Source organism: Pteropus vampyrus, unplaced genomic scaffold (genome assembly GCF_000151845.1).
Source record: "Pteropus vampyrus isolate Shadow unplaced genomic scaffold, Pvam_2.0 Scaffold1408, whole genome shotgun sequence".
In the NCBI taxonomy this organism is placed as follows: Eukaryota; Metazoa; Chordata; class Mammalia; order Chiroptera; family Pteropodidae; genus Pteropus; species Pteropus vampyrus.
This window is the reverse complement of record NW_011890189.1, coordinates 56,487-84,337: the sequence shown is the minus strand read 5'-3', so window position 1 is coordinate 84,337 and position 27,851 is coordinate 56,487.

The window sequence follows — 27,851 nt, the reverse complement described above, 5'->3', positions numbered from 1 at the left end:
TTGCACAGAATGGCACCCAAAACACATTTCATGATTGAATAAGAGGGACTAATGAGAGAAAGCAAAAGTTAGGTCAAATTTTTTAAATGATATGAAATTTAGGTGAGATGCGAAACATACATATCCATACCTATCCACCGCCCGCCCCCCACCACACACACTTCCTGGCTATCTCAGATCATGGCAAGCCTTGTCTTCTCCAGTTCCACATGGTGCAAACCTTGAACTCTACTTTCCTCTGGTGGGTTTGTAGACCTCTGTTCCAAAGATTGGCCTTCATTCAGTTTCATTACTTAGTTCTGAGCTGATCTTGCCTGAGTGTGCAAGAGCCCTATCCTCTGAAGCAAATGAAGTTTGGGGTTACTTTACTGTCCTCAAACTAGTATGATATCACCATGAGATACACCACACCCACCAAACCCCAGTTCTCAAACTCTCACTTTAACATGACTTATGCCATGGTTTTTTGCCAGGGAACAGTTTTCTGGTTTTCCTATGATTTTTTTAAAGAGAACTTTTAAAAAGAAATGAATTATTTAGAAAGGAAATTGGGCGCTGCTTTCTGATACCTCTGGTTACCTGTCTGGAGTCCTGTTTCAAATTGAAAGGATCTCCTGAGTCATATCAATACTATCTATCCAACCAATTTCTGTAAATGCATAGCAAGACAGTTCCTTGGAGAATGACATTGGATCTATTAACTATTTCTTCACATTCTTTGGTCCCCTGCTCACCTCCCTGCAGCTGGGTGAGTAACCATATATTTCTCATACTCTGCAAATGTATACCCTATCAGACAGCGTGTTATGAACTATTGACTCAAGAGATCCTAAAAACTGTTTTTACTCTAAACGAACTTCTCAGACTAGTCATCTTGGTTCCAACTATTCAAGTCTTCTTTTTCCTTTCTCCATAACTTTGCAACAAAGATTCCAGAATTCTCTGTGAGATAGGAGAAATTTAGGTAAAACCTAATACAATATAATTAACTTCCCACTTGCCTCCTATGTTGGGAAGAATCTGTGGGACTATGTCTAGGTTGATTCTTGGGTGACTCAATATTAAATCAACCTTGCTTTTAATGTGAATTGTTGCCTGATCCTTGAAATCAGATTTCTATCTTCTACGTCTTTTCTAGTAACAGGATTCACATTCTTATACACTTCCCAGTTGTCTCATCTTTCAAAGATTGAGGCCCTCTCTTACTTCCTAAGGCCAAGAAATTATAATTCTCCATCATTCCAGTATCAGGCACTTTTGACTTATTAATGCAAATTACTTCCTGTCTGAGTTGTCTTGGAGAAATGCCTAGGAGTGGAATTGCTGGCTACGTTAAAGATTTCCTTTATATCACTGCGTTTCTGAAATGTTATTATGACGTGCTTGTGTGTGTGTGTGTCTGTGTGTGTGTGTGTGTATGTGTTCAACCTGCTTGTGATTCACTGAGGTTCTTGAATCTATCAGTTTATAGTTTCTCAAATCTCTGAATATTTGATATCATTTCCGTAATTTTTTTATTCTCTCACCCTGCCCTACTCTTTTGTCTGGGACACCAATTACATATACTCTAGACTATTTAATAATATTATATAGTTCACTGAAGTACTGTTAAGACTTTCTGTTTCCCTCTATCTGTGATTCATTTGGGACAATTTTTATTGCTAAGCATTGATCTCCTTTGACCTTTTCTCATGTAGGTCTATTCTGCTGTAATCCCATCCAGTGAAACTTATTTTATATGTTGTAAATTTTATTTCTCTAAATTTAATTTTAGTCCTTTTTACATTGTCCATTTCCCTCCTCATTTTAAAAACATATTTATAATAATAGTAGAGCTGTGACGAAGGACAATTAGCTTATCAAGTTGACTTAATACAGACTGAATTTGAAAACCAGTAGAGCGTTTATGTAACAATCTAGGAGAGAAAGAGGTCCTATAGCACAAAGATGAGTGAGAGAGGAAAGAAACGAAGAGTATGAAAAGAGACTGGGAAAGTAGATTCTACATGAGTCGATAACTAATAGTGTGAAGATCAAAGGAAAAGAAAAAAATCACCACCGATTTTAAAGTTTTAATTCTGAATAATGGCAAAAAAAGATGTTTTCTATCTATGAATACCAAAAGGATAAGGAACTTTAGTAGGAAATATAATGAATTTTAACATTTGAAATGCTGTTCATGAAGCAGGAACATCAAATAAACCTTAGGAAACTTGAGTCAAGACCTTTAGAAAAAGGAAGTCAGGTTGATGTCAAAGTGGATAAAGTCACCAGAGGAGAGAATCTAGGCCTAAGACAGAACCTTTGGTTACAATTATATTTAGTGTTCAAGAAAATTTGCAGAATATACCAACCAATTTTTTTATGAATGAAAAATATATATTTATAGAAATTTTGATTATATATAAAATACTTATAGAAACAGAAGATTTTATATACTTTTCTAAAAGCTTCCTAAAATTGGAATTGATGACTAAATGGTAACAATCACAAGAAAGATAAAAAGGGTTTGAGTAATACAATGGCATACTTATTTGGTTTCCAGTTGTGTTGAAGTTCATTATTTGATGGTTGAGTCTATTTTCAAACACACAGAGTTTATTCTTTCTTCCCAGTGGAAAATAAAACACATGTTAATAAGAAAATAGTACACATGCTATTTATATTGTTACAACAAATATCCTATTGTTTAATAGGTGATTTAGTTTTTAAGTAAAACTATCTGGCAAGTTGTCAAAAGTGTAATAATATTATATTATTTTTAAGCCCTATTTATGCAAAAGACTTTTCTATTTTTTATTTCCCTGTCTAAGTGGAATCTTATTGTAATATAACATTATGGAAACTAAACAAAACAAAACAAAACAAAACAAAACTACTACCTCTGGTGTTTGCTCAGGAAAGAGGAAGATAAACTTTCTCCACTCCTGATCAACACACATACATTTAAGGAAAGAAGCACAGGAGCCTTGACCTTCAGTTTTGCCTAAGAAATTTATCTAAGACCTAAGAGTTTCTGCAAGAAAAAGTGCCATTTCAAAGGCTCTGTGTATTGCTAAAGATGGAATCTTGAAATAATTTTGAGTGTAGAAAGTACTTTTCTTTAGGAAAATACAGTTGAAAGGGCCTTGAGTCAGATCAAGCAAAAGAAAAATCCAAAATGGCTAAGTTCAGAAATATAGGGAGCTTATACTGCTCTGAATACTAATGCAACATAGTTATTTTATTTGTAGAATTTTTTAAGGATATTTTTAGATTTCCTTGGTATCTGGGAGACCAGCTTATTGAAAGAATCTGAAAGTGGATTAAAGAGGATATGAGAGAAATGATTAGCTATCTCTTCATTTCTAAGAAAGGAGTTCCAATATAGGAAGCCAACACTCAGAGAAAAAAAAACAAAAACAAAAACAAAAACTGTGGGTTAGGAATTCCCTATGCCAGATTTTGAAAATAGTATTATCTATCATACAAAGTGTACAGAGTGTCTTGCCCTTCCATTGGGTCATTACTCTTTTACCTCTAACCCTTAGTAAAAGTATATTAATCACTGAAACTCTAGTATCAGCCTAGTTTAAGCATCACCATAGGAAGTGGAGAGGAATGTGTTCATTTGGAGAAATAGAAAGCCTACAATAAAGTAGAAATCCAAACCAATTACATGAAACAACAGTTTTTAAGCACTGGACAACAGAGAGCACAGCACGGTGGTAACTGAGAAAGGAAAATAAACTGCATATGGAAATGCCAAATGCAAAATGTGGAGGAATCACACTACCTGATAAAAAGGTTTGACATAAGTGTAAGGGCAACATAATGGAGGAAACATAAGGATAAATGTAAAACTAAAAATTATAAGACTCTTAGAAGAAAGCACGAGAAAATAATTGTGACTTCGAGTTAGGTGAAGATTTTCTTGCATAGTTCACGAAAAGCATAATCCATGAAAGAAAAAAAAGATTTAATAGACTGTTAAATTACATAATTAAATCAAATTAAAATAAATTAAAAAATTTTTAATTCTATTTTTAATTTTTTAATTAAAAAATTCTCTCTGAAAAATACTATGAGAAAATAAAAAGATCAGCTACAGATGGAGAAAATATTTGGAAAATACATATCTGATTGTGATAGTTTCATGTGTCAATTTGGGTACTAGGCTATAGTACACTGTTACTTAGTTAAATACTAATCTAGGTGGTACTGTGAAGGTATCTTAGATATGGTTAACATCTACAGTCAGTGGCTTTTCAATAAAGGAGATTGTCCTCTATAATCTGGGCTGGCCACATCCAATTGGTTGAAAAGCCCTAAAAGCAAAACAAGTTTCCCTGAAGAAGAATAAATTCTGCCTGTGGAAGAATAAATTCCACCTCCAACTTTGTTTTTCTTCTGCAATATAGCATTGGCTCTTCTGAGTTTTTTGCCTCTCTATATAAACTTAGAATCGGTTTGTTGATATCCACAGAATAATGTGCTGTCATTTTAATGGAGACTGTATGGAATCTATAGATTAAGTTGTCTAAAACTGTCATAATGTGTTGGGGACTCTGAGACCAAACCGAATGTTTCTGAACCCTTACTGGCTGGCCCCAGGCACAAAGCAGTTATTCTAAGAACTGCCAGCAGTAAGAGTGGAAGTGAAATGGGGAATAAGCGTTTGATTCCAGGAAGAATCACATTGTTGAGTCCTCTTGGCCAGCGGTCCCTAACCTTTTTGGCACCAGGGACCAGTGCTCCTATAAGAATCTAATGCCCGATGATCTGAGGTGGAGCTGAGGCAGTGATGCTAGTGCTGGGGAGCAGCTGCAAATACAGATGAAGCTTTGTTCCCTTACTGCTGCTCACCTCCTGCTGTTTGGCCTCTTTCCTAACAGGCCACTGACCAGTACCCAGTACATCTCGGTGGTTAGGATTAGGGACTCCAGGTTTAGAGTGTAGAATTTGGAGCCAAATTATCCAGGTTCAAACTTACTTCTATGGCTTATTAGCACTATAACCTTGGAAAAATTACTTAACTTTTCTATCCTTCAGTTTCTTCACCTGCAAAATTGATATAATACTTATAGGGTTGTCACATCGGCTAAATGAATTAATACTTATAAAACACTTGAAATTGTTCCTATATAAAGTAAACATTAAACAACTTTAGTTACTATTATTACTTACTATTTTCCACTGTCGCGATTAAAAGAGAAAATTATAGTAAGTGTAGTTATTTGACATCTAAGGATAAAATAAAATAAATAGGAATGCCAAGAAATACTGTAAGAAAATTGGCTGTGACAGAAACAAAATTAACTATTTTAAGGCAGGTCATTATATCTCTTCAATTCTCAATGTTATATTTATTCTTCAGCATATTTCAACTTTGTTTTTGTTATAGAAGTATTCACATTTTAATATCCTTTGCTGTTCTACATTTTAAAAGTTTTCTTTTAAAGTATCCTAGAGACTTGGCTATATCAGAACACAATTTTCAGAGATAGGACAGTTCTGCCTCATTAGTTTAAATTAGAATGAAATATATTTGGATCACAGGTAGGAGGTTTAGAAATCATCTTCTAAACTTCTGGAATAATTAATGATTTTTTTCTCCATGAAGACAGAATCTTAAAGACAATAAATTTCCAAGTTAACCTCAAAAGTTTTAAGAAAACTACATTAGTATAGAAAACAAGGGTTTTTAGAATTGTCTTGCAATCATATCATCATACCAAAAGAGGAAAATACAAATTAACTGAAATTCTTCCTTTTTAAATTTTTGGGCAATAAATACTTTCTGAGTTTCTAATAATATGGATGATATAGACAATATTTCTGATAAGCGGCATATTAAAATGGTCTGGAACTTGAAAAAACATTTCTAAAAATGACAACGGATTAGATTCTGGGATATAACAATTACAGAGATTAATGGAGTTATTTCATATAATTATTATAGTATAATGATATTTTGAAATTATTTTGTTTCTATAGTATTTCATTAGAAACTAAAGATCTTTTCTCCCTCAGAAAGATATAAACAGTGAGGTGGGATGATAGAAGGTAATTATAACAAAATAACACAAATTCTTCTTACAAAAAGCGATAAGTAAAAATTTTTACAATCTATCAGTTTGCATTTGCATAAATTTTATGTCTGGTTCTTTAAAAATATAAAGATTTTAATGCTGTGGATTAGCACATCATTTGGACATATGTCATATATACATATCATATATATGTAGAAGATATAAATAGGAGACATATATATGGCAAATATACATAGGAGATACATATTCTAAATATAAATATATATTTGAAACCATCAGGGTCTCAAGAACATGCTGAAAGGATCATTTTCATACATATTGGTCAGTGAATCTCATAGCCATAGAAGTTACATGAGTGGAAAGTAGTTTTGGCATTTAGTTTCAATGCTCTTAAATTCACCTTCTTCATTATATTGCCTATTATTTTTGTAATGCCTGGAGCTCTTAAGTGATTTCGTGACCTTTTGCGTAAAAGAATAGGTATCTGCTTTCCATCTTCACGTTTAGATAATCCAATGTTTAAATGATATAATACATGAACCAAAAAGCTCTTATTCCGTTTGATTGTTGAATCCAAAGGAAATAAATACCTAGTTATACTACAGCACATTATGCAAACTTATGTAAGTCTTATTTTTATACGAGGCTTGTATTTCAAGAATGTATCTTAGAAATATAAAAATATTTTTAAAGCTTCTGAGCATTTGAAATCAATGTCATACATTCAGTATCCTTAACATAAAAAAAAAAAAATCCTCTCAGGCCATCACTCATACCTTCTTTTCTCTTTATTTAAATATTTTTCTATAATATTTGGTTTTCGGATTGTTTTACTTAAGAAGCTTAGGAAAGCATGAAGCTGCAGCTCAAAAATTGGCACACCGATGATTGTCAGAAATAATAACTGCTAAACTGAAAGTGTGTGAGATATCAAACAACAATTTAAGATTTTGAGAAAAATTCAGTATAAAAGAGCAATGTAGGTACATTTCAGGTAGGCATAAGGAGTCACACATATTCTAACACCCACTTCAGGTTATCGCTACCTTTTAACAATGGTAAAAACATTGATGCACATCCTTTTAATCTTCACTTTTTATAAACAGTTCACAATCAATTTTGATATATTTTTGAAGTCACCATAGTATTGTTAAAATATCTCTTGGATTTTTTTCTTTAAATCTAAGACTTTGGTAATTAAAGGGTAAATGTGAATTATCTAGATGATTCATTTGGCTAGAGTGGAAACACTCCCATCCTTCTGGGCTTGATATTATAGAACATTTCATGGTGCTTGGTTATAGCTGAGAAATAATGCATATGATAACATCATCACCTGTGTCAGCTATAGTGCACTAAAGGAGTAGTCTATGAAAAAGTGTCACTGCTGGAAGCAATGTCAGTAGCTTAGAAATGCTTTAATCCTCATATCTTTGTCTTCCACACAAAGCAAACAAAAATATCAAAGCTTTTAAACATTGTCTTTTGGGTGTGTGTTTCCCAAACGGCATGTTGTTTATGTCCTTCATTCTCCGATGTTGCAAATGCTAGTCATTTGATGATTTTCCTAGATGCTCTCTCATTAGAAAAATGAGGGAAAAGACCCATAGAACTCAAGATATATTTTTATGTATTTATTAACTCTGGATAGAGCTCAAATCTATATTTTTTTCATTTCCAGCTTTTTTTTTTCTATTTTACTATGACTCTAAGTAAAAGTTGAAACTTCAAAGAGATATATCCAGTGGATGTGGGTCCACAGGGCTAAGGTACCCCAGAAACAGATTCTTGGCATCCCCTAGGATAAAAGCTTTGTTGTTTGAACTGAATTAAGTCCTCTTCACCTGCCCTAGACTATATTGAAGTTGACTTCATGGTTTTATTCAATTCAAAGCCGCATTTCTAAGGTGCATTACTAGCCAGAGTTACTAACTTAGGATGCAGAATCATTTATAATAATATAGCTAGCAGCATCAGGCAGTTAATATGTGTCCAGAGTAATTTCCATGCATTAACTCATTTAGTCGTCTCATCTGGGACTTTTATTACCCCCTTTTTTTTTGCAGATTATGAAACAAACACAGGGAGGAGGTTAAATAAATTGACTAAGAGATCACATTACCAGTATGAGGACAAACTTGAATCCACATCCAAGCAGTCAAATTTGAAAGACCACATATTTTAAAACTACCCAAAACTATCATGCAGAGGCTTATGGCTGAATCTTTAATGGTCCCACTACAGCTAGGAGGTAAATCTCTATATTGTATTAAGGAAAAAAATTAATTAAATTAAGTATTATAGAAAGGGAAAGAAGTAATTTTTATGTGAGTAAAATCCTTGTTTATTTTTCTCTCCAGTCAGTTGTCAATCCATTTGATCAATATTGGAACAGTGACTAAATGGACAAAACCCACTCTAGCAGGGCCCAACGCATAGAAACAATTAAATAAATAAGTGTTCACTTGAAATGGGTCCGCAGGTATTTATTGTAAAACTCTTTCACCTATGCCCTAAATTTAAAAGGGTCAGTTTTACCTGAATAATCAGGAAAGCCACATCTGTTTTAGAGATACCCTAGCTGCTTAATTATTTGTGGCCGAATGACTACATTAATAACAATGTCTGACAGTTACCACAACCCTGATCTACTAAATATAGTAGTCTTATCTAGCCATGTTTTGGCCACAGAAAGGAGGTCAGATTTGCCTGATTGCCTTTAGATGGTAGTGCCTTGCTATCCTTGAGCTGGTGGGAACTGCCTCCCTTTGGTCAAACCCTATCATCTAGTACTGCTGACTCTATGGTCCTGTGATCACATCCTAATGCCAAGACCTTCAGCTTTGATGCAGTTATCTTTAAAACCCCAGTTCTCTAATAGTCTACCTATCACTTCGGCTTCTTTCTATGATTTCATAGTGGGTGGCAAGGTGGCACATAGGAACCTCTGAATCACCTGTACGTTAAAAAAGGAGCCAGGTCAGGGGACCGTGAAGGAAAATAGGGAGATTTATGTTATGTTTTGACAGATTTTGGGTTACACAAATATATGCATTGTCAAAATTTAGTTAAGTGTACACTTAAAATTTCTGTGCTTTATTGTATGAGACTTTTACCTCAGAAGAAATATTAACAGCAAATAAATAAGAATATTCACACTGAAATATTTAGGGGAGATTTGTAGAAATGCCTGCAATTCACTTTGTATTGCATCAATGAATAAGATGGGCTGAGGGCTGGCTAAAGGGATAAATAGATGATAACCAAGCATAGTCAAATGTTAATGATATGATCTATGGAGGGGTATGCAGGTATTTACTGTAAAACTCTTTCACTGATGCCATAAATTTAAAAATTTTCATAATAAAATATTGGAAGGGGTGCTAGGCTAGGAGGAGCCAGTGCTTTACCTCAGAGATTTTTAATTTGGGGTAGCTATACCCTACAGGGTCTATGGTTAGAATTCATGGGGTCTATATACTCGACTTAAAAAATTTCTACATCTTTATTCTCACAAATATCCAAGTGAAATTGACATTTCCTTCAATTACAAATTTAGGCAACATACCTTAGTAGCTTTAACAGTACCTCTTAATTTTTCACCAATAGATATAATTTTTACAACATACTACAATTGTTTCACATAACTTGAATTATGGTTTCTACTCATCACTATTTTGAAATTACAGAGATATTTAGATACTCTACTAGTTCTTATTATTTAATGTCTTCATTAAAAGCAAATTATTGCAATATCACAATTTGTTGTAAATTATTTTGATAACTTTAGTTTGATATAATTGGTTTCCTTTATAATCTAGCATATATTAGGTATTTAAAACATTATTTTGAGAAATCTACAAGCACAAGATTGTCTTTGTGGCACACACAAAAATTTAAGGTCCCGTAACAAATCATCTGCCACACTTTGCTATCCTTCCCATGACATATCAAATGTGTCACCATATAGGATGTGGGACTTCTGTGGAGTTTTGCAGCATCCTTCAGTCTAGGCCTGGAAATGATGATGATCCCAACCCCTATGAACCTACTGCCTTATTGTTCAAACTTAGTTATAGAACTAGTCAAAGATCTTTCCATGTTATCACTTTCTCTCTCCTTCCCATGCACTACTTGGAGGACATACTCATACAAAAAAAACCAATTCTTATTTATCTGAAATTCAAAATTGACTAGTCTTCCTATTTTGTATATGGCACCTTACTCATAGGACCCCGTGGATATTTATATCCCCATGGATATTTAAGCCAAAACATACAAACCGCGTCAGGTGACATCAAGATGCAGGCAGGACTGGGTAGGTTTGAATCTGGCAACTGAAATCCAGGATCACCCAGCAGCTAGGTGTGCTGGTTGGCACTGGTCACTATTTCATTAAATTCATAATTACTTTATCATGTGGATTCAATGTGGGTTGACTTTCTTAGGCTTTACTCACTGCATTATGATAAAGCTTTAATGTTGCTGGAATATTGATTCTCTCATTTAAACATCATAAGTTCTTAGAAAGGTAGCCATGTTTCCCCATTTAGAGAGGTTAATAAACTTGTTATAAGTCATACAACTGTTCATTGTCAGAGGCAAGGATTTAACCTAAATCTGTCTGGTTCATACTTTTCACATACTACATTCCTTCTCGTGTAAGTCAGAAAATGTCAGAAGTAGAGCAATTATGGTAGATGTGTTAGATAATTTCATATTTTAGTGGAGGGAAATAATAGGGCAGAGTTTAAGAATATTTACAAATGTGCAGTCCCACTGGAACTAAAAACATTTTTTAAAGAAAATTGTCTCTTTTGTTAACATAAAAACTGATTATATTGACAAAGCAACATTTTCCCCCTAGCATTAGAAAATGCTATGAGAGATGTGATAAAAATCAACAAAGATAAAAATGTGTACAAGTTTGTTTTTAAATTAAGAGTGATTAAAACATCAGAAACACCAACAGAATAACAGCAGATGGAAAATCTTAATATTTGGCATGCAAAATAATGACAGCAGAAAGCAGTGATTATAATAAGAGAAATGACAATAATACACAAAAAGTAAGTAAATGCAGAATATGGTATTTAACCAATGAAAAACAGAGCTGAATGGCTGCATATGTAATGTCTTCCACATACATTAGAAAATGTGAGCTCTATCTCCTCTTATGTATGTCCCTGAGAAAAACCCAACTGTTGGCAGCCTTAAAGAGGGTGAGATGTTATAAAAGCAAAGGACAATTATGCTTGCTGAGTAGAATGACAATTATTTTGTGCTTTTAATTGTATCATGCTATCACAGTAAACATCCTACTTTTGTTTAAAAAAGGAAAACATTTTTAGAGACTAAAGAAGTCTTTCAAGAGATACTTTGTAATTCCAGACAAATATGAGAAGACTATCCTTATTGTGTACAACATAATTGCTTTGGTAAATGTTAGCTATTGATTGAAAATGTGTGTGATTAAAGGGATGTGTGTGTGAACTAAATCATATTTTAAATAAATTAGTGGACTTTTTAAGAACCACTTATAATTGTTCGAAAGTATATTACTGTATAATGTGAATAAAGAAATCAATATTTGACACTACAAATTTTAGATTTTAAAAAGTGCCTTTTATAGTGCAAGACAACTTTAACAATACAAACTCTTGTAGTACTGCTTTGCTTTTTGCTAATTCATATATGTCCTTTGTGTAGCATATATTTTAATTTATATATATATATTCATCATTATATTACAAACAGAATGAAACCATTATAGCAGTTCAGAAAATGGGAAAAGCTATATTTACATATTACAAGTATATGAATAACTATTCTTACTGTAGTTATGTATAATTTGTTATAGAAGTGTGAGTAAACAAGATGGCCTTATTTTTTTAATGTATAACACACACCCCCAATTCTGAATGGTAGAATTTTTATGGCAGTTATTTCTATATTTGCTTGGCAATGTTGACTCTTGATATGTGAAGCATTTTCCTAGGTGCTAAATATGGATAAAGCCAAACAAAAGATTTAAAGTGAAAAAAAGTTAATCTACCAACTTACTGATTTTTTCTCCATAATGTCAAATAATGCATTTCATCTCTATAATGTTTTATAAAATAAAATGAGTCCTCAGGGTACTCTTCCTTCACTACTGACACCTCTGACCGGATGTGCACCTGTTCTCCAAAATATGACCATGCCAACAATTGGCCTATGTGAAACATGAGACAGTCTGAAAAATCACAGATAGTGTAATTTAAATCCTCACATATTTAACTTCAGTTAATGCTGATTGATACACCTAACTATTCACTTCTTCATTTTGTGACATGGACTCTGAAATTTTAAATTATAAATTAATGTAAAAATTCTCAAGAATGGCTGTACATTGGAATCATAAGAAACACATTTGCCTGAATTGTTCTGACTCACAAAAGAGAAAATGCAGGGATGGGGCCCTGGTATAAAGCTCCACAGGTGTACTAAGTGGGAGCTCATAATTGAAAGATAGCTCTACACTTGCATTTCTCTCTATCCTCTGAAATTTGACCTTTAACTTTAGACATAAACCCTATGTCAAATATCCCTGACTTTAGATGGGTAAACTATTTACTGATTTGAGCCTTATTTAAATTATTTAGTTAATTTAATTTGGTTTTAGATTCTACTTTCTCTCTCTGGCCCATATCTGCATGTTGTTCTCCAAATGCCTGGTTCCTCACGCTCAAAAAAAAAAAAAAAAGCTTTCGTTCTTCATGATATTTTGTTGCACCTCAAAATATAATGATCCTCTGGATTTTCTATCATCTCAAAATTAGGAAAACAAAGAAACAAAAGCCTGATGTTTGTATTGAGAGTTCATTGTTTTAATTTTTATTATTTATAATTAAGCATTCTATAAATGTATAACTGTCTCACAGTCAATATCTTAAAAATTTAAATTCTGGCTATCAATCCTTATAGCCAGTGGGCATGGCAATATTGCTAAATAATGCTAGGTATCATTTAAACATATGAAGGGCTTTAGTAATAGTTTCAGGTAGAAATGTTGAGTCAGAATGCTTGGGAATGGCAAGGGAACTACTATGCTATTCAGGTGTGACCCCAACACCTTTAAATCCCAAGGCCCAGGTCACATTACTGAATCATTGTTCCATAGGCATAAAGGCACTCAATATTAAAAGCATTAATATTTTATTTTTTTACCTTCTAGCTAAAACATTTCTCCTACCCCTGTGCATCATAAAGTCATGCTGATAAAGGGTGGACAGGTGTAGGCATATTATTCGGTTCACTTCTTTCTAGTTAATTACCTTTATGGTTCAAATACCAAGTGATAATAGGAAAGCTTGATAAATAGCTCTCCATTAAAATGCTTGAATTATTATAAAAAATGACTTGCTTTCTGCCAGCCAATTCTCAGCATATTATTTACCCCATAGTATGTTGTCTCCAAAACAAGACATAGATATTTTTCCTTATCAGAGTGATATGTGATAATACGTCAAGCTAGTTACGGCATGGCAATAAAATATTTGATACAATTAGCACTTTAATATCTAATTTACTTTTAACCATTCATTTATTTAAGAAAATAAATTTAAGATTAAATTTCTACAGGCATTTTTAAATTCATGTATCATAAGAGTATAGAAAATGCCTGTCCAGTAAAAAAATATAGTTTTAAATATTCAGATTTGGGGGTGTTATTTTCATTGTGTAGATACATTTTTTAAATTTCATAATGGTTTCCATATGAGTAGAATTAGGGTTAATCATAGTATGTGTAAACTGAAGAATTAGAATTGTCTTCTTGAAGAAAGAATACTGGTCAATTTCTGAGAATTTTGAAGGTCAAGAAGTGAGTTGTCTTGTGGTAGGCAGATAATGGCCCCCCAAATACTTCCAAGTACTAATCCCCAGAACTTGTCAATGTCACTTTATATGGCAGAGGGGTGTTAAGGTTGTTAATCAGCTGACCTTAAGAGAGGAAGAGTGTCTTATATTATCCAGGTGGACCCACTGTAATCACAAGTGTCTTTATAAGTGAGATTGGAAAGAAGAAGAGGAGAGTTAGAGAGGGAGATGTTAGAGATTAGAGAGGTGCAACATTGCTGGCATGGAAGACAGGGGAAAGGAACCACAGACCAAGATAATAGGTTGCCTCCTAAAGCTGGAAACGAGGGGGAAACATATTCTCCTCCTGAGCCTCCAGAAGGAGCATAGCCCTGCTGAAACCTTGATTTTAGCCAAATGTGACCAACTTGACTATAGAACTGTAAGACTGTTTGTTTCTATTGTTTATAAGTCAACAAGTTTGTTATAATTTGTCATAGCAGCAATAGATAACTAATGAAGGTATGTTATTCTCTAAAAAGATATAATTTTTCTCCTTTGTTAGCCACTGAGTTAGAAATATGTCCAAGGAACTACATTTCATAGTTATATGCAGAAGACAAACTTGGTCCTTATATAAGTGATAGCTACTGGAATAGGGTATACCTTTTTGAAAGGAACAATAAGCTATTTTCTACAAGTGTTTTAAAAAAGCATCAGAGCTTTTACTTCTAGGTAGTGTATAAAAATTCTCAAAAACGGTTATACCCATTTTAACAAAATGTTAGCAAACTGAATAAATCGGGCATACATAATTCTTTTAGACATACATAATTCCTAAGCCTACAGGAGAGCTGGGGATTCAAATAAATCCAAATAGACTAAGTTCCAGAAAGTTACAAGATCTTAGAATATTTTCTCTCACGCCTATGTAGCAGTGGTAGGAGAGGAAATCTGCCATAGAAGGAGTCAGCCAGAGTTTTAGTAAACTTTTAATGGCAATGAGTAGGACGACATAATAGATTAGAATCCTGAAGTGCCTCAGCCACAGAGTGAGTCTGCCCTGACCTGCCAAACCTTTCCAACAAATTTTCACTGAATGCACAGGAGTAGTACACTGAAGGCTCAGGGCAAAGAAGGAGAACTGAGAGAGATAATCCCCAAGGTGTATGGGCTCTTACCCAAATCCGGGCAGCAGTCATCTGAAGGCTGAGCTTAGAACTGGAGAAATGAGAGAATTCACTCCAAGGCAAAGCAAATCCTTATCAAATGAACTGCAACTGACCTCCATAAATTGAGGGCAGGGCGATCACTGGTTAAAAATTCCCTCAAGGCACCACAGTCCTCCCAAGACAGTTCGCCAGTGGCTGAAGCTGAGGGCTGGGCAGGAAAGCTGAGAGAATAACCAGTGAGTCCCCTATGGTAGCTCTCTGGAGACTAGGAAAGAAAGGGCAGCAGGGCTGAGAGACTGTGATGTGCAGGAAGTTCCTGATGAGTACTGGTGAGCAAAAAGGAATGTATGAAGAACCAAAAATCTGGCAACAAAGCCACAAAGCAAAGAGCAATCTCTTACAGTTTGGAAAGATGGTAGTCAGCCTGAAAAGCACAAAATGTCCATTATCTTACCAGTGCTCAGATCACAAATGTTTCTGAAGTAAAATTCCTGATCCCAGATGCAAAATATTGAAAGCCAATGATGAACTGAATCTAACTAAAGTTGATGCAAAGTTCAAACCCCACTTAATAACTAATTGGATTGAATGTGTTGCCCAATCTCACGATGCAAGAGAAGAGGCATATCCAATTTTGGGATTAAAGAGTATTATTTTGGTCTCTATTGTTCTTTTATGCACAAGTCCTTTTATACACAATGCTTGGCATAAAATAAAGAATTACATAAAACAAGAATTAAAAAAATGATCTTTGATGAAAAACAGAAAAATATTCCATATAAACAGACACGGTGATGGCTGAAATGCTAGAATTACTAATCAATGACTTTGAAATAAGTAGGATAAATAGCCTAAAGGATCTAGTGCCAAAGGAGAGCAACATGTGTGAACAGGTGTAGATGTTCACTAAAGCCAGGAAAAATATTAAAAATGGAAAGATAGAAACCATAAAACTATAAATTGTAAAAATTTACAAAGAGTCGAAGCTAATAAGGAAATATGTAATACTATGAACAAATAATTCATTCAATGAGCTTAACAGATTCTACGCAGCTGAGGAAAAGATGAGTGATTTTGAAAGAAAACAGCAGACATTATTCAAATCAAATACAAAGTCTAAAAACAAATGAAACAGAGCATCTAATATCTGTAGCACAATATTCATGTTCTTAGAATCCTAGAAACATGTAGGGAAAGAGTGTAACAGAAGGACTAACAGAAACTAAGAACTTTCCAAAATGGATTACATATATTCACCCACAGATTCAAGGTCAGCAAACTTTAAGCAGGATAATACAAAGAAAGCACAGCTAGGATTATAATCATAAAACTGCTGAAAAAAAAAAAAGACATAGAATATTTCTGAGCAGCCAGAAAATAAGACACATATTGTATATCCAGTGGAATGATAAGGATTATGGCACATTTTTTTAAAATCATAAACAGCAAAGGCTAGAAGAAAATGAAATGGTATATTCAAAGTCTTAAGTTTTAAAAAAAAAGAAAAAAGAAAAATAGGAGTATAATAATTATAAAGATATGTTCAGAGAAAAAAAGTGAGGGATTCCTCTCTGGCAAACTTACAGCATAAAAAATTGCTAAAATAAATTCTTTAGTCTGAATAGAAATGTACTTGGTAGAAGTCCTGATCCACAGAAAGGAATGAAGAGCATTAAGAAAGGGTAAACATGTGGATACATTTAAAAAATTTAAGTATCTTTATTTTAATCATATTACACAGGAAGAAAGAATAAGATTAGAGCAAAATTATCTATAAAATAGAAATGAACAAAAGAAGCTGTGGTACATATACAATGTGGTATATATACAATGGAATATTACTCAGCCATAAGAAGAGATGAAATACTGCCATTTGTGACAACATGGATGGACCTCGAGATAATCATGCTAAGCGAGACAAGATAGACAGAAAAAGTTGAAAACCATGTGATATCACTTATATGTAGGATATAAACCTAAAAGCAGCAAATGAACAGAACAAACAAACAGAGACTCATGGACATGGACCATAGACTAGTGGTTACCAGGGGTCGGGGGAGGGGAAAGGGGAGAGGTAGATAGGGTAAAAGCGGTCAAATATGTGGTGACAGAAAGAAATCTAACTATGGGAGGGGAATACACAATGCAATATATATGTCTTGCTGTTAAATCATACACTTGAAACTTAGTGGATTTCATTAACCAGTGTCACCAAAAAAAAATTTTTTTTAATTTAAAAAAATAGACATGAGCAAACAATAGAGAACATTAATAAGGCCAAAAGTTAGTTCTTTGAAAAGATCCCCCAAAATGATAAACCCCTGACAAGAATGATTTAGAAAGTAAAACTCAACAAAAAATTACCAATATCAGGAATAGAAGAAAAGAAATCACTACAAATCCTACCGATATTAAAAAGATAAAGGAGGGATATCATAAATGATATTATTTCAGTAAACTCAACAACTTAGAGTGGATAAATTCTTAGAAGAATATAACTTAAACTGATATGAGATGGAAAAAATCTGAATGTGTATATATGTGTTATAAAAACTGAATTCATAACTAAAATCCTTTATGTAAAGAAAAATTGACACCCTAAAAAGCTTTACCAGCAAATTCTAACAGTAAATTTAATCGTATACATTGTCAGAAAGTAGAGGAATGGTGAACACTTCCCAGCTCATTCTATGAGGCCCACGTCATCTTGATATCAAAACCTGATACTGACACAGTGAAATAAACCAAATACCAGAGAAGAAAAGTTATTTTATATCGCTTTGGCTATTCCATCCAATATATAGTTAACACTGGTAATTTAAAAAGTTATTGTTGCCTTTGCAATTAGAAATTGCTGATACCTAGTGAGAAAGCTCCTGCAGTGTACTTTGGGGACTGATGAAGTCCAGTCAGCAGTGCTGACCGTTCAAGCATGGGCATATGCATGAGTGGTCAACCACCTGTCACTTGGTGGCCATGAAGCTGCTTATATGCCCCTATGAATTTGGTTGGGAAATCAGTATAGTTACTCATACAAATTTCTAGAGATCCCTGTGATTCATATGGTCTGTTTTTGTTTTTGTGTAGTTCTGTAGCTTGCCCAGGTTATACAATAAAATACTGTGCAAAGTAAGAACTTCATCACTAATCCCTCTAGCAAAATAAAGTGTTAACTTGATCCTCTTGTCAAGATACTGTTACTATGTGACAAATTACAAAAAAAAAAAAACTGTAGCAGCTTAAAACAAATATAATAAAATGCTCCTAGATTCTATGGTTGGGAATTCAAATGGGCTCCAGTGAGAATAGCTTGCCTGTGTCCCAAAATGCCTAAGGCATCAGTAAGGGAAACTCTGTAGTGGAGATAAGTCAGTGGCGGAGGATTGGAATTATATGGATGTGTCTTTCACTCCTATTTCTGGTGCCTGATGCAGGGCCCTTCCTTGTGTCCTGGAATTCTCAAAGCATGCTGATTCTGCGGTAGTCAGATTTCTTACATGACAGTTCAAGGCTCTGAAAGTAAGTGCCTCATTGAGCACAGCAGCAGCAGCAGCATTGTCTTTAATTACCTAGTCTCAGAGGTCATATCAGAGGTGTCATAGCTACCACATTCTACTGTTTATAAGAGTCACTAAGGCCCGTCTAGGTTCAAGAGAACAAGATTTATATCTCATTTCTCAATGGTAGATATGTCAATGAATTTGAGAATATCTTAGGAAATTGATACATCTGCAAAAGACAAATTAGAGAAGCTTCTCATTTCGATGAGAAAATAATTGAAATAAAAAGCTATCCTCCATAGAAGTCGAATTATGTGACAAAGGAATTACATGGAAAGGCATATGCTGAAGGATAGCAGTATTAATTCAACTAATGAGAAATCATTTTTGCACATATTATATGAACCAATCCAAACTCTTATTGAGGGAGATGTGTAATGTTCCAAAACCATGTTTCATTTCATTGTTAATCCTAGTGAGAGTTTGGCAGCCATCACCGGGATATCTAACATAACAACTGTGGCATTTTAATGCATAAAGTTTGGGAAAGATTAAAAATCTTCTGAATTTAAATTTTCTTTAAGGCAATAATTTATATTGGCAGTTATAAAGAGCCATGGAAATTACAAATGTCTTAGAGTATAAATTTGCCAATTCCAGAGTATTTACGTTTTTGTTTTATTTTGCTTCAATTTTGGAGCTCTTTGGAGTGCCAGGAAATACACTGTCTTATGAGTTATGCAGAAAAATAAATGGTGTGCGTTCACAAAAGCCCCATTGTTTATGAGGGGTGAGAAAAAATACATACAAGTGTCTATAAGCAAGGATGAGGTGAGATAGCCAAAGCTTCACTGGAGATGATGACATCATATTGGGAAGGCTCTCTTCAAAGTGTTAAAGCTTCTTAAATTTATACAATTGTACATGAAAAACAATGAAATGATGACTATACAGATTCATTTTTCTGATGTAATAAGCATATAATAAGCAGATATTAAATAACTGAATTTTCCAGGTAATAGGAACTTGCCCCTTTTAGCAACCATTTTGGTTAAGAATTTTTTTAAATTGTATTAGATGTTTTATATTATCTTTAAATTAACACACACGACATAATTTAAACTTCTGGGAAACAAGCATATTATTAAGTAAATCAGTCATTACATTGTGCTTTAAATTCTGATACTCTCACCAGAAACAGAAATCATGGGATTATCTACACTTAATTTAGATGGACTCAATCTACTATTATTTTTATATTTTATATTTTATATTTTGGTCTGTGTATTGGTGGGGTGGGGAGAGAATTAGTGAGGATAAAGTTTCTGCATGTTTTGAAAAAAAATAGTATTCCCATCACCTAGATTCACTAACATTTTGTCACTAATCACCACATTTGTGCATAATGTCTCTCTCTCTATGTACATATATGCATATATGTGTTTTTTTTGCTAAATTGTCCAAAAGTAAACTACAATATCATGTATATCAGCATAGATCGCCTAAGAACAAAATATATAACCAAAATATCACACTCGCATTTATTAATTTAGCAATATTCTCATATTCAATTGCCCCAATATTCTAAATAATGTTTTTATGCCTTTTAAAAAAATCCAGAATTATGTATTGCATTCAGTTGTCATGTTTCTAAGGTGCCATTTAATTCAGAAGAGTACTACCTCGTTTGTATTTCATTACATTGACATTTTGGAGGCATCCGGGTCAATTGTTTTACAGAATGTCCTACAATTCAGATTTCTCTGATTGTTTCTGCATGATTAGATTCATGTTAACTGTTTTTGGTAAGATTCTTACAGAGATGATGTGTGTTTTCTTTTGCTTTGCATCAAGGAGACACATAATGTCAGTTTGCCCCATTATGGGAAATGCTATGTTGAAAACTTAGTTAAATCGAAGTTCTCCGCATTTATCTTTTGTAAAAATATTCTTTTCTTTTGCCGTTATACATAATCAGTGGGGTGATACTTTTCAGCGTAGTGAATATTCAAGACCCCATGATATTTGACTTTCTCAGTAGAGGGCACTGGAAGGACATTGCAGGAGGAAAGGACCCTTCTGTGGCATGGTAGAACCAGCAGTACAGGTGGAAGGACCTAGGATGGACCTGTACCCCAACTATGCGCCCAGGATGCATGGTCCTGGCAACCTTGCATCCTTGGCCTGACGAAACTAGCGCCTCAGGGCTTCCTCCCTACAACTGCCAAATCCTTCTGTAGGCTGTATGCTGCTCACCAAAGGATTTTCATCTCCTTTGCGCGCGCGCGCACGCACACACACACACACACACACACACACGCACACACACACACACACACACACACACACACACACTGGTTGCTGCTTGCTGCTTGCCCTACTCTTTACCTACATTCTGAAAGGTTGTTTCCTGCTTGTCTAGTGATTGTAGGCCAGCTCTGGCTTGGGCAAATCAGCAAACTTCTCTGCTTTCTAGTGGACTGAATTACACCTTCATCAACAAGGTCTGAAACCCAGCCTTTGCGGAGGGGCTGCCTTCCAAGTTTGGACTTCCTTCAGCCAAAGAGTACCATATAGAGTTTTTGTATATCTTATAGTCAATCCTATATTCCAGTTTAATAATTATTTTTATTAAACATCCCCCTCTTTAACTTACAATGTGATTTCTATCTCCTGATTGGGCCCAGACTGATACAGAGTGCTTACTACAGCTGTCATTTTATCTAGGCTCTTTCAGTAGATGGAGATAAAATATACAAATAAGGAACTCACACTGATATATCTAATTCATAATTGTATCATAGTTACAACTTCATAGTTGTATCTCTAGTTTACCACAGTGAGAAATCTGGTTTATAGAACATCAATATATTAATCATCTGCACTATTCTATGATATATACAGTATAGTTTAGAATCACTATGCCAAAACCACTACCAACAACAAACTTGCTATATAAGATTAAATATTTCTTTGTAGATTTTGGTCCTTAATATCCATTAAGTAGTCACAATCCTGAGTAAAAAATAAATGTATTATTTTTTCTATGTGATTATATTATTGGTCCGATATAGAGTTAGGTATGTTTATCTATGTTTGCAATTTTAGGATTTCTTAATTCCTTTTCTGGTCTTTTTAGTATATAAAATATCCTTTGGTTCAAAATGGATGCTGCATTTGAAAGATTTTCTAACTCTAAGTCTTCCCTCTATTAGACCGTCCATCAGCTATCTCAGAGAGGCGCTATGACTACATCCCTAATAGCTCCTTTATTCCCCCAAACATTATAATTTTCTACTTTTAATATTCTTTCTCCTGGGAAACAAAATATCCAAATTTGTTAAAATAAAAGTTAAACTTTGAGTAAATAGGCTTTACTTGAGGACCCAAGGTGTTATTCTCCAAATAGCATGTGTTTAAAAACCTATTATTTGTGAAGTACTTTTTTTAACATAGGTTCTTCAAACATCTCTGTATCTTCAGCAGTATTCAAAATTATTGAGATTCCAAGATGAGTGATTGTCAACAGATGAAATATTGGCATTCTCCAATGAAATGTTAAAATGACCTATAAGGGGATTATGATTTTTATTAGGATAATGATAAAAATTATGTACAAAACATTACCTGAAAAACCTAGAAAATAATTATTTTAAAATTGTATGCATTAATTGCTATATATTAAAATAAACTGTTGAAATCAACTAAGTACTACAAACACACTTATATAATAGAGTGTATCATTTTAGTTTGTGTTCATATACATATAGTATAAAACATTTTTGAACCCTATGAATATCTTATATATGTTCAAAAATAAAATAAAATAAAAAGGATGAAAGTGGTACAAATCTGAAAATTGACTATAAATAGAAATAAATGTAATTTTATATCAAACTGATAACAATAACTTGAAAGAATTAATTTCCACACAGTATGGCTCTTAAATGTTTGATATAAATGTGATATAAAATCCACTAGTCCACATTTATTTATGAAAATGATGAAAATATACCATTTAAAATGAGCATGTCTACTCATAAATGAGAATACATTCATACTAATGCATCCATTCAATCTAAAGTAGGACATACATTTGCTGATTTTTCTTAATGCTAATTTGCAGCATTAGTGAGGGATTAGTCCAGAGTTGTATAAGTATTTATGGTTTGCACTGCCTTCCCAGAACTGTGTCATATCATGAAGGGAATAGAAAAAAATATTATGATGTATGTCTGATTAGGCAAAAGAGAATACAGTCTATTGGAGGAATGATAATTGAACAAGTTTGACTGATTACACTCATAAAATTACCAAAGTATATGAGAAGCTTGATTTATAAGTGTTATACAAATAGTATATTTTATTGGTAAACTTCTCAACATTAAATTACTTTATCTACTCCTTTGTATGCTAAATGACCATTTTATGAAATATGATTTCTAATTCTTGGCCAATATTATAGGTAATTTCTTTTTAATGTAGTTAGGTAACATTTGGTACATACTACCAGATATATTTGTCACATATTATTATGTACTTTACATATAAATTAAGAAGCAGATGGCCTTATTTCTTTCTGTAAATTCTGAGAAGAAACAAATACTGAGAAAGAAATGGTAGCAAATATATTCCATGGATCACCTTAAACTGGAGCCGACCAATTAAAAAATTATAGAAATATTGATGTATGACCACCCCTCAATATTTGAACTTGGTCTCCCAGTACATTTTGACACACACTCTTGCCCCATAAGAATACCAAGTAAATTTTATTCAAGGAATTAACTTTCTTTTGAGGGAACTCTATTATAGTAGTTTAGAACAAAAGTGCTTGAGTTTACCATTAACCAGTTTTGATTTCTGCTTTGATATTTTTATTCATTCATTCACTCATTATTTGAGATATAATCTGCTTTGACATTTTAATCATCTCCAGTTTATATGTGAGCCTCTTTTGGGTTAGTGCAGTCTCTGTTGTTTTCCAAGGTCATAGTTGAGACAGTGGGAAGCTTATTATGTCATCAGAGTGAACAGTCTGAGAGCTGTTTCCCAGCTGACTCCATTGAAAAGTCTTATGCAACTTGTTTTTTGGATGCTGGTTTCCATAGAAGCTGCAGCTGTTCATGCACTGCATTTGGTCATGGGACACTACCTGCTTTGAATATCTCTGATCCCTGCCATGATTTCTGGTTTAACGGTCGTCCTTATGCCAATCCTTGGTCCCCTACTGCTGACTGTCCTTCAGGGCATTTGTGTAGTCAAATGGGGCATGTGGAAACTTTTCTATAAACAAGTGACATTCTCTGCCTGAATGTACCATTACCATCTCTCCTCTTCCAAACCAACATAGTCTTGACCCAAGATATGGAACTCTGTGCAGTCTCAAAGTTCAATTTTAGAAATTAGTAATAGGCCTCCACTGGCTTAGTGGGTTTTCTCCTTTTTTCTCTCAAGTGCTTGGCTCTTAAAAATGAAAGCATGGCTTTCAAACTGTTATTTCTAAACACTGGCTTTGTGAAATTCTTTTAGCTTTCAAAAGGTGAACAGTGACAATCTCTTGCTCTCCAGGTGTAACATAGGACTCCCTAAGGAAAGGAGTACTCTGGCAACATAAGGAAATATTCAAAGAAAAGCACTTTAATAGATTTTGAAGTATTATCTTTTTACAGAAATTATGACTCGAAAGAAAATATTTTTATCCAACTTATTACTTTCCATTAAGCTCTAAAAGTAAAGATACAATGATAATTAGGTAATGTCATAAAAAATAAAAGCATTAATTTTCATATATTTTTATCCTTAAATTCTTAAGTTGTTTTTTTAATTTTAAAGTTCTGGAGGCTGGGAAGTCTGAGATCAGGGTCTCAGCATGATCAATTTCTGTTGAGGGCCTTCTTCCTGGTGCGAAGATGGTCATTTTCTTGCTGTGTCCTCATATAGTGTATAGCAGAGAGACCGAAGGCAAGCTTTCTCCTGTCTCTTCTTATAGGGGCACTAATCCCATCATGAGGGCTCCACCCTCATGACCAAATTACCTCCCAAAGGCCCCACCTCCAAATACCATCACATTGGGGATCAGCATTTTAACATATGAATTTCAGTGTGACATAAACATTTATAGTCCATACCATTTACTTAGTTTAGTTTCAAAGAGATAATGTTTCAATTACTTAATTTTAAAGTCAGAACTCTATACTACTTAGATTTACTTTTATACTGGCAATTATTTCCTTCACTATATTGAATGAATTAAAGGAAAACATTCCATTTCAGATAATTAGATACAGTACTCCCTCATTGTTTGTCTTGATTTTGCTTTAGCATTTCCTCACCTATATATCACTTTTTAAGCCACCAAGTAGCATATAAATAACCTTGTATAGGATACAGAATATGAAAATTTATTTAACACTTGTGCCTCCATTTTTATCATTTGTAAACTGTGACATTAACAACATGCTCAATTCTGAACTCTTATGATTAAATGAGATAATATAGGTAGTATCAAGTACATAGCACAGTAGGTGTTTAATATGACAATGATTCTTTCCTCTATTTAAATTTTTTATTTAGATTTTTTTCTTTACTGAATTTGTTGATTATATATGTTTTTTTGTGGAGTCTTTAGAATTTTCTGTATATAAAATCTTGTCATTTGCAAATTGAGACAGTTTTACTTCTTCCTTTCCAATCCTGATTACTCAGTTTGTTGGTGTATAGTTGTTTCATTCAGGTTTTTCCTAGCTTGCTTAAGAAACATTTCAGTTCTAATTCCATTTTTTCTCATCTGTAGGATTTTTCTCTTCCTATTCTTATAAGCAAAATGATAAATTTCCTCTTTTGCTTTGTTTCTGAATCTTCATAAAATACGTTGGTTTAGGTTTCAGACTTAATAGGTGCTCAACAGTTTGTCTATAAGTGGCTTTCTTAAAAAATGATTTCAAACAAAAATGACTTTACTCTTAGCAACAATAGGTAAATGGCTTCTTATATTTCTAGATGGTTTTTTTTTTAATTCTTAAAACAAAAGCAATTGAAAATTTTGCTTTAAGAGATATTATGTATTTGTTGACAGTAAGAATTACATGAGGAAATAACCATATCCAAAGTCACAAGACTCATGTCTCTAAATACATAAAAAAAAATATTTAAACCAGTTATTCAGGTATCTACTCTGACTTGGTAAGAAATGTTACTCACCCAACATTCATGGTTTTTCTAGTGGAAAAGTGTGTAAAATCTTCAAATTATTACATAAGTTTCTAGACAAATATGCCATTACCTACCACATTAGGAAATTTCCTCAGAGTGGTTTCTATTAGGCAACCCAGGGTAGTGGAATCTAAGCTAAATAAGTCAAAATCACATGCTTAGCTTGAGTGAATAAGGAGCCTCCAGAAACCCACTTTGCACCACAAGTAGAGCAATATTTAAAAAAACAAACTCACACATAGTTATATAATTTTCCCAGTTCACCTGAAATCCTTCCAACTTAACACTCTCCTCCAGTTTAAGTAATTTTCTCATAAAGAACTCTTTTAAAGTGGCAATATCTAATTCAGAGGGATAACATATATGATATTGTCTGCCATTAGCCAACTTTTTGTGATTAGTTTTGGACTCATTCCCAGGCCTACATTTCTTAAAATCTCATATAGTAAGACTGAAACTTGGCCGAGGAATCTGTACAACACATATTATAACAAGCCTCACTGTTGAGTCTGTTGTGGTTGGTCTGGTAAAATATTTTTAGAAATCCTGCCTAGGAAGTTGGGGCAGCTACACAAAGTTAATAGGCAGGTAGAGGAAACTTTAAATAGGAAAGTGATATAAGGCAGGTAACAGAACGTTTGAGAGTAAATCATCCATTTTGTAGTTTTGGTCAAGACAGGCCGCTGATGGTGTCCCTTTTATACTGTGTGGCCATCTCTCAAGGAATCTGAGCTCTATGAGGATATATAAAAAAGTAAAAAAAAAAAATCACTATAAAATGCAACTTATTAACAAGGCAGATTCCAAAAATGTGCTTTAATTTAAATTTGTACACCCATATTTAACGTTTTCTTTGAATCTTTATTCATTTTAATCATTAATATCACTATAAAGGGTCAAAGAAATCTGCTATAAAACTTTTCAAATGGTTTTTGTGTGAAAACGGGAAAAATCTATTTTACAAACCTAGATCTGGCACTTACCCCCAACCTGCCCCCATAGTGTTAAACTCTTCTTGAAAACTCTTATTTATAAAGATCAGTTTAGAATCTGTTTTTAATCCTTGGTTGTTACAGATGTAAGAGAGCAGAGACTGGGTCTACTGTTTCATCACTGTACCACTGGAGCATAGCATGGAAGAGCCCCAAGCTTAATCGAAAAAAAAATCACACCTCTGTGTAGACTGGTAGTACATCATAAAATACGTATGTTCCTGAGTGAAATGAAAACAATCCATTGTAACTTTGAACCTGAAATTGGCAGTCATTATTTATGACTTTTAAATTTTAATATTTAACAGTTAAGTGGGAAGACCTTAAATAATAAATATAATTTCTTACTTTTTAATGCTCCTAGCAACTAGAATACATTTGTCCTTCATGGGGCTAACCTTTTTACATAGTCATTTGATAAGAATGGCTTATACCATTATACTTTGTTTTAGATATTTTTTAAATAATAAAACCTTATATGCAATTTTAATACTTATGATTAAAATGGAAATTGGGCACCTCAGTATGCTACGTTGAGATTGGAATGTGTGATGCATTATTTAATGCACAAATAGGTTTGAGGATGCAAAGCCTTATTTTAGCAGCCCCTTACAGGCCTAGTATATGAAACACACCCAGGTATCAGTAAGATTTATGCCACATTTTAAAACCCCTTTATACCTATTTTTCAAACTATTTACAAATATTAAAACTTATATTGCTGTGATATAAAAAATCTGAGACTAAAATCTGTAATTTTAGACCATTTGTCTTTGTGTTCATGTATTTATTAATGAAAGACAGCTATAAAATGCATTCAAAACTGGCCTCCACAGGCAGAAAATCATTACAAAGAAATGTTGTTCAATAAGGCTTCCTAGTGTTCCTTAATTCAATTTCAGTTTGAACCTTTTTGAAACTAAACAACTGACATTGTTAACCAGGTGTTACAGTTGGATTTTAATAGCTTTGACTTTGTTTTCTTTGGGATAACAATGGAAGCTTTGTAATGGTAAAAGGAAACTTGGTGTTCACACCTCATGGGTTTAAAGCAGAGGTGGGCAAACTTTTCTATAAAGGCCAGAGAGTAAATATTTTCAG